Here is a 9,325-nt window from a genome sequence, read left to right as displayed (position 1 = left end):
CAACAGAAGTTGCAAGAGGTAAAGACCCAAAGACACTGAGTGCCATTTTCATAATTGGTTATTGGGTCCACTTTTGACCACTGTATACATTTTAAAACAATGGAATAAATGTAATAAGAATCAAATTTCAGGAAGAGAAATCAAGAGAAATCAAGCATGAATTTGTGAATTCTCAAAAGGCATCTCACTGGCATCCCAAAATTCAGGGGTGTCCTGTAAACCTTCGAGGCTCAGCAGGTGCTGGAGGGGGAAGCATAGAGTGGGGGAGTCTGATGATGAAACGTCGTCTTCAATCCCACAAACCGCAGAGAAAACTAAAAAATGAAACACACTCAGAAAAGTGGGGTCCAAAAGTCTGAGAATCTGGGCCTTTTTTCATATAATCATGAAAATAAACAGAATGTCTTAGGATTTTGACGAAAAAACAAAAACAACGTACTGCACAATCCACAATCACCTGACCTCGACCCCATTGCATATTTATGGGGGCACTTGAAGACTGACAAAAGCCAAGCATTCAGTAACATCACAAGATCTTTGGAACATTGTCTAATAATGCTGGAACAACATGGATCATGTAATTAAAATGTTTGTATTACATTAGAAAAGAATGCAAAATAGAAGCATTTTCACTGGTGTTCTCAGACCTTTGGCCCCGACTGTACTGTACCTTCAGAAGCCTGTTGTTTGTTGTCGTGGGTGCAGTACTGTAACAGAGAGGAGCTGAGCTCTGTCATGGTCACGATGACAAGCCTCTTGCTCCCGTCCTACTTAGGACACTTTTTCAGTCCATACAACACTCCTATGGAAAAATGGTCTGCATTTATATAGCGCCTTTATCCAAAGCGCTGTAGAATTGATGTTTCTCATTCACCCATTCACACACACACGCATTCACTCGCACACCGATGGCAGTTGGCTGCCAGGCAAGGCACCAACCAGCTCGTCAGGAGCATTTGGCGGTTAGGTGTCTTGCTCAGGGACACTTCGACTTACCCAGGGTAGAATCAAACCGGCAACCCTCTGACTAGACGACTGCTCTTGCCACCTGAGCCAATGTCACCCCACAAGGATTGTAATGGAGGTTTGGGACTGGGGATTGTGCAATGGAACCTGGTTGAGATGTTTTTTTAATGTGATGTGGAAATTAAAGCATAATTAAAAAATTAAATTAACATGTAACAGGAACTGATTCTTGTTTTCAAGAAATTCTGTGTACGCACGTGGTAGAGGCCATTTTTTAAACTCTGTGAACTCGGTGCCAGTCCTGTTTCTGTTGTCGAAGTTTGAGAGACGTTTTGAGAGCCCTTGGCTTCCAGAACCCTGAGTAATGCTATTTGTGAGAGGGGAGCAGAGAATAGCAATACTCAGGTCTAATTGTACTCATTAGGAAATTAAATAAAATGAGTTGGTAATTGAATCCCCCCGTTTTAGCACAGACTGGCCGAAAGTCTCTAGCTGGACACACAGGAACTGCAGAAATCCAACAGGTCGACGGGCAGAGAGCGGAGGAAACCGGATTATGGATGAAAGTGGATATGACAACAGAGTGACGAAGGCCATCCAGGGCAGACGTGAGCTTGTCACTTCAGAGCTGAGTGACACTCCCTTAAATCTGACATCCTGTGGGACACTGCCTGAAATCCAACAGTCACTGGCTGCCACAGCGCAGGGCACGGAATAATGTCACCCCCACGAGCCAATCTGGAGAGTTCAGTTCAGCCACACTTACTGAAATACATTTCATTTCAAGACATACTATTGGAGTGTGCGAAGGGATTACATTTATCTCACATGCTTGCCCTGAGGTTGGTGATGAAACTTCTTTTTTAACTGAGGAAGAGAGCTCCGTGGCTGAATTCACGGAGATGGAGTGAACCTGTGATTTCGACCTGTTCCTGCTTGACCAAGGACAGCTGAGGACACAGTATACGATGATGACACTGGTGATGTAGACCAATGAGATGACAGTGTATCGATGGTGGTGGGGACAGTAATTGTGATCGTGACAGTGATCGACGGTTGATATGATGATACCTTGATGATGATGATGATGATGATGAGGTGTGATGATGATGTTAACCACTACTCATGCTATATTTGTGCAGTGGAGGGTATTCCCCTGACAGCAGAGGTATTGTCCATGGGTTGCTTTTATGCTGTGATTCCTGTGTATATGTATGGGTTATGCATGCTGGTACATTTCATACATTTGGCACACAGAATTTCCCTCGAGGGGACAATAGCCGGAAAAGGTGAACGTCGAAGCAGCGGGACTCCAAACCACAGCCGGGGTTCGAACCGAAATCAGCGACAGGTGAGTGGCTCGGCCAGTGAAGCGGGAACGAAACTGCTTCTGGCTGGTGTCGGGGGCCCTCAAGGCCAGGCGGAGATCGGGTCCGTGCCACGCGGTACCGGCAACTCTCCCAGTGCAGTTCACGCTGCGGAGATCTGCGGTCTTGTCGATCTGCGGCGGAGACCGCAGGCAAAAGAACATCGGACTGACAGACCTCCGTCAGGTGAACAGAAGTCCCATTAGACCCTGTCGAGTCCGATCACACTCCACTGTGAGCAGCAGGGCCTCGGCCAGCAGCCACAGGCCCTTCCCTGTCAAATCAAAATGGCCGTATACATTTTTGCAAAAATAAATATTTTGTATTGCTTTCTGTTGCTGTCCGTTTATTTAAACGTTAAGGTCCTGGATTTAGCTTGAGATATCTGTGCTTTTTGTGGTGTTTTTATGTATGTTTGACCTTTGTTGGAGGCCTCTGCATTGAGTAAAATCATGATTTGACTAATTTGTTTTCATGCAGGTTGACTGGCTTTTTTTCAGATATGGGGCGCAGAAGGTTCAGGAAGGAGTTGTTTTTGTTTAGCATTGTGTGGCTTCTCTCAAAGCCTCTCTTTCTATCTTCTATCTTTCCATTTTACAGCATCAGAACCCCGTATGACGAAGTAGTACACACAAAGACTGTCGTATCCATTGAATGGTGTGATGAATGGTCTCTGGTCAGGTCTTGGACAGCAAGGCCATTAACACCCATGAGTTGGAGAGGTGAAGAGTTCACCGTGGGCTCTGAGAGAGAGAGAGAGGCGAGCTGAGAGGCAGCGTATCTGGTCTGCCGTCAATGAGCAACCAGATGACTGTGATGAGCCCGCTGGCGGAAATCCTAGAATGGCAACAAGTGAAGGTGAGACTATTTCTGGACGGGCATCTCCTGGGACGACTGAATTATTCATGGCGAACATATGGACCGGCCAAAAAAATAAATAAATAAAATATTCCGAGAGCTGTTTCTGGGGGAATGTGTCCCATTTCTTTCGGTTCCATATGACTTTGAAAGTGTCACTGTAAACTCACATTCTCTGATGATGTGGTTTCCAATGCATTAAGTCTTGAATATCAGCAATGATTTTAGTACATTAATTCACACCTTGGCTATATCCGAATCGGCTGAATTGCCAACTGTTGATACAGGTGTTATACAGCTTTAATGAGGTTAATATACATGGGCAACATGGCTCAGGCAGTAAGAGCAATCGTCTGTTAATCGGAGCGTTGCCGGTTCGATTCCCCCGTCCGGGCTGTGACGAAGTGTCCCTGAGCAAGACACTTAACCCCCAAATGCTCCTGACGAGCTTTGGATAAAGGCACTATATAAATGCCAACCATTTACCATTTAACCATTTAATAAACTGAAATAAGGAAAATAACTAAATAAGGCAGGGGTGCTCAACACCAGTCCTGGAGGGCCGTTCTGCGTACTGGTTTTTGTTCCAACCAGTAATTTTTTTGTTTTCTGACCACTCTAAAGAACATTGGTTCACTCCTGCACTGGATCACAGTGAAGTCTTTAGACACGCCTGCAGTCTCTGACTGTAGCTGCTGCTGATACAAATGACCAAGACGCAGTGTGACCGAGCCAATTAAATAATTAAGAGCAGTTGCCACAAAATCCTGAAATGGTTTGGCACTTGCTGTGCACCCCTGAAATAAGGTCGAGCCAATAGCTTTTTACAGCCACAGGCAAAGCACTCCAAATAGACATCGAAATTATTTTAGATGCTGATAAAATTTTAAATGCACCTGCAGATCCCTTACAATTTTCACCAAAACCTATCACTGACCAAAACTTTCAATAAAATGTTCTGAATTGGTGAGTAAATTTCAGTAAATGGCATCTTGAACAATTATGACACCAAGGACTGTTCACTTTACACCGTTCCCACGGCGAATAATGCGTTTAAGGTTAACTGTACAGTAACTCCCTTTAAAAAAAAAGGAATTTTTTAAGTGAGGTTCTACTGTACTTAAAGCAAAAACACAGGAAGGCATTTGATTCCCATATTTTCATAAAATCACACTCACATTGACACTCGGAATGACACGCAGAGCAGTTTCAAAATAACTGAAATAACGGACGGTTTTGGTTAAACTAGCGGACGCATCCTCACACCAAACGGCACTGAAAACAAACGTCATTCCTCAAAATCAGACCGGAACGGACTGACCTATCGCTGATTCGACACGCCGATATACTCTATACATTAACGCTTCCTGTTTGCGCATGATTCATTTGACATGTACATAGATAGGAAGGCTTAGCTGATTACCACATGTGAGCTGTCAGGAAGAGGAGATTGATAAAGAAAACCATACACAACACGATTTCACTTTTCGCTAATTTTCTAGAAAAAAAGAGAAGAAGAAGAAAGCCTCTATGCCAGAACTTCCTCTGAGTTTCACGGAGCCATAAATCACAAGGTGAACTCTGACTGGAGTCGGGTTTGTAATTTGCACCATCCACAGATTATCTAGCACAGAGATGGACAACGAGGGCCATGGCCTATCTGTTTCTGGTTTTCAACTTCAACTTCTGGCCTTAATTATATAATTAGCCCTAGAATTTAAAGCCATCTGACATTGTAGCTGCATCTCTTCATGAGCACGTTCAATAGCAGCTGAGGATTGTTCTTCTGTACCTTTATGAAATGTTTTATCGTGATCTAATTTGGTGGAAACGAAGACGTGCATACACACTGGTGCTCCAGGAATTGCCCACACTTGATTTAGTAGCTTTCCCTTGTGGACCGCAATCAATGCTAATAAGACAAACATGAGCATATGGCAACTCAGTAAGAGCAAAAGAGTGTGGTTGGCCATGTATACTGTATATTATAATGAATAGTTGCTTTGAAGCTCATTCTCAAATACATAACTTTTCCTTGTAAACACAATATAAATTTTAGGCTCCAACCACAAAAATACAATTCAAACAAGTGAAAGATATGATACTTATGATACTCCCTAAGGGAAACCCCACAGGATACCCTTCATATAAACCCCACACCAGCCTCACTTAGACTTTTAGTTTTTATAATAATAATTTGTTATTTAGATGACACTTGTATCCAAAGTGACTTTCAACTGATTAGTCTAAGCAGGGGACAATCCCCACTGGAGCAAGGGCCTTGCTCAAGCTGTGCAGATCTTATCGTGGCTACACCGGGGCTTGAACCTCCAACCTTCCAGGACCCAAATGTACAGAATAGATGTATATCTGTCAAAGGGGTTAACTTGTGGAATATTTGTGACTTTGAGGAATTAAAAATGTGTTGTACACTTTGCAAAAAATGTTTAAAAATATGGTGTTAAACAAATATAAAGCTGAGGTATTATTATTAAAGGGTAAATGGTTGGCATTTATATAGTGCCTTTATCCAAAGCGCTGTACAATTGATGCTACTCATTCACCTATTCTTACACGCACTCACACACCAACGGTGATTGGCTGCCCATGCAAGGCACTGTTTTGTGTATGAAACGTTTTGAGCTTTTGTTTCTGTTTCGTTTGGTTTTTGTGTAGCCTAAACCTAGTAGTGAAAGGGTTGAATATGTAAAAAGGGTAGGTATAATAAGCTAAGGCTTCAGCCTACACCTTTTCGGTCAATATCGTTTACTTGTTTGTGCATTCATTCTGGAATAATTGTTAATAAGAACCTAAATAAATTACTACTACTACTACTACTATTCTGCACAGCAGCTGGGAAGGAAGCCGTACTGGATTTTGTGAAAGTAGACACTGTAGTTCTGGCCAGTTTCTAGCTGATCCAGTACTGGTTCTCTTCCCCTGCTCTGCATGCACAGGTAGGATCGAAACATGAAGGAAGAAGAAGACTCCCTCAGGCAAACGCTGAAATAAAACGTCGCGGCTGGCTGGAGTCGATTCAGAGCACTTTCCACACCTGGCCGCTGTCGGCTGTGTGGTGTCAAAAGGAACACGCTGCCACTCACTCGATAACACGAGCTGCGGCTCGCAGTGGAGTCGTGTAAAGTGTAAAGTGCGGTTCTGAAAACATCTGAAACAAGAGCAACCTCTTCAAGATCTATTACTCACTGAGCAGAATGGTGGTGCAGAGTGGTGCATAGGCACTGGGCAGGACCCCCTCAAGCACTGTCATCCACGATCATCTCCCCTTCTTCTGCCTGCTCATCCACCTGACAGGTCCGAGCCCGGGGCGGCTTCACTCCCCCCCACTACCCCCCAAACCCCTGGGGGGGGGGGGAGGGGGGCAAACTCTCCAATCAACTGCACCAGTGATACCGTGCTACAGAAACAAAAATCTCTGACCTTTGACCCACAGCCCGTTGACCAATTGTCCAACCAGTGTGCACGGTTTAAATTGTCCGCACTGTCCTGTTTTAATGAGCAAAATGCACTTTTGTCCTGACAAAGACCCACTGTGGGTTGAAATGTTGAATTCTGGGTGGAGTTATTCTGGAAGCAATAATCCTGGGGTGTAGACTGTAAGCCCATGTTCATGCATGTTTGCGCACAGCCATAGACACAGACATACAGTATTGGCACAACCGCGTGACAAAAACCAACAGTAAATCCCACTAACTGGCAAACAATCAATTATCATGCTGCTGTTAAAACGTCAGGTGAAAATTATTCTTCAAATTCTCCTCTTCAATCAATTTTTATTTGTATAGTGCTTTTTACAAAGGGCCTTTGTCACAAAGCAGCTTTACAGAGAAACCGGTCCCCAAGAGTACGCAGAGGGCAGTGGCAAGGAAAAACTCCCTGGAAACAGGAAGAAACCTTGAGCAGAACCTGACTTGGTAGGGGAACCCATCTGCCGCTGGTTTGTAGAAAGAAAGCAGATTAATAAAAGCACATAAATGTCTAATTAAATAGTCGAAGCAGAGATGAGGTAGAGGGACGGCTATGGGTGGCACTGTCAGGCAAGGGCACAGGCTTGGTGCTGCAGCTGAATCAGCAGTGGCAGAGGGAGTTGTACGGCTGGTCTTGGGCTGGAGCTCCGGAACCACTGAGCTCCTCGTATGGTTGTACATCAGTCCCTTTTAGTGACATTGACATTACAGACTAAAAGCTAGACTTTATGGAAACATGCTAAGCATTAATGTAGATTAATGGGAGTTTTACCACAAAACGTCAGCCTCCTGCACACACTCTCTGATAACATTTTTTGGTCACCTGAGAGATCTTTCCTTTTTCCTTTCCATCCACTTTCCCCATCTCTTTCTCTCACTGCCCCCTAGTGGTGTAGTCATGTCACAGGCGCTAGTGATATCCTGCTTTCTGTGTCCTATTGGTTGATGAACACAAGTCAACGGATTTAATGCTGTTGTAGGGCATATTTTATTTTGTTGCCATTTTATACATTGACCTCCATTAACAACAAGGCCCGGGGGACCCCCCCACTGTCACAGGACCGTTACAACCGTTACAGACACGTTACATCTCCCTATGATTAATGTCAACTAGGCCCGGGACCCCCCATTGTCACAGACTCTTATCCCGCCCCCCATAGACTTTATATTTTATATTTTGCACTTTAATAATACTTCACATACCCCGCTTCAGCATCATGATGGATTGTAAATATTTATTTTTATTTTTATTTTTATTTCATGCATTAGGTAGAGGAATACACCCTGGGCAGGTTGCCAAGGCATCACAGGACCCACACATATAAACACATCAGTCCCTGATACATATGTCTTTGGGCTGTGGGAGGAAACCTTTTTTCATAAATATAATTTCTAAAATAAGATCCAGGACTCAACTCAAAGGGGCAGTACCTGCAAATTCCCACCATTTAAATGTTCTGGAGATCTCCTGTTCTTCTGTTAGCTCTGCCTTTTCTGATCAACTAAATATTGCAGTTGTCCCGATCCATTGTATTTAACCGTGTCTGTGACTATCTCATAACCTACATTTAATCGCAATATTTGTAATACTAACATTCATTCCCCACTCATGATTGCTGTTCAGTGTAGCTGTATCTTTGATGCCTTTAAAGAGCATCACCATCCAGGCAATCCAGCAAGTCTCATGCCACTATGCCTCTCCATAAACTCTAATCTGGTTCCGTTCCCACAATCCTCTAGTTCAGTTCATCAATTAGAGCAGTTGATTACCGTTAAGTGCAGAGTAACAACAAAAACCCAGCAGATCCTGTAGCTCTCCAGGACCAGGGTTGGAGACCACTGCTCTAGTTTAAAGAAAGCTTCCCTCCATTTCAGGAGTGCACAGCAAGGGCCGATACGCTACAGGATTTTGCCAAATTCTGCGATATAAATTAATTCGCTAAATAAATATATTGATCAGACATTTGTATTTTCACCAGCTACAGCTGCAGACTGCAAGTGTGTCCTAAAGATTGTACTGTGTTCAAGTACAGGGGTGAACCAACATCATTTCTAGAAAAAGTCAGAAAAAGTAAATTAAGGTAATTGGTTGAAAAAAAAAAAAAACCCAGCTCGCAGACCGAACCTCCAGGATCGGAGTTGTGCGCCCCTGCTCTATTTGTTTAGCCCAGGGGTCGGCAACCCTGGTCCTGGAGAGCCGCAGGGTGTGCTGGCTTTCGTCTCCACCTTAAAATAAGCAACCGATTCAGCCCCAAGAAACCAGGTGAGGTGTGTAATCAACGGCTTTCATTGATCAATTAATGCCAAGCAACAACGAAAGCCAGCACACCCTGCGGCTCTCCAGGACCAGGGTTGCCAACCCCTGGTTTAGCCTTTTATCAAGTTTAGTCTTTTTTTACACATGACTGTACAGACCAATGGGGTTAACTTGGACTGTCCTGGAGAGGTGCAGGGTGTGCTGGCTTTCGTTGTTACTCTGCACTGAATTGATCAATTTCAGCAGTTGATTTCTCAGTTAACTCACCTCACCTGGTTTCTTGGGTCTGAATCAGTTGCTGAAATGAAAGAGATATGCAGCTCGCCAGCACCAGGAGATGCAGTATGTCATATAATATCAGCCGGTTACAGAGATTAGTTTTTCAAGCT

This window comes from Conger conger, chromosome 11, assembly GCF_963514075.1.
Source record: "Conger conger chromosome 11, fConCon1.1, whole genome shotgun sequence".
NCBI lineage: Eukaryota > Metazoa > Chordata > Actinopteri > Anguilliformes > Congridae > Conger > Conger conger.
Note: the sequence above shows the minus strand (reverse complement) of the source record.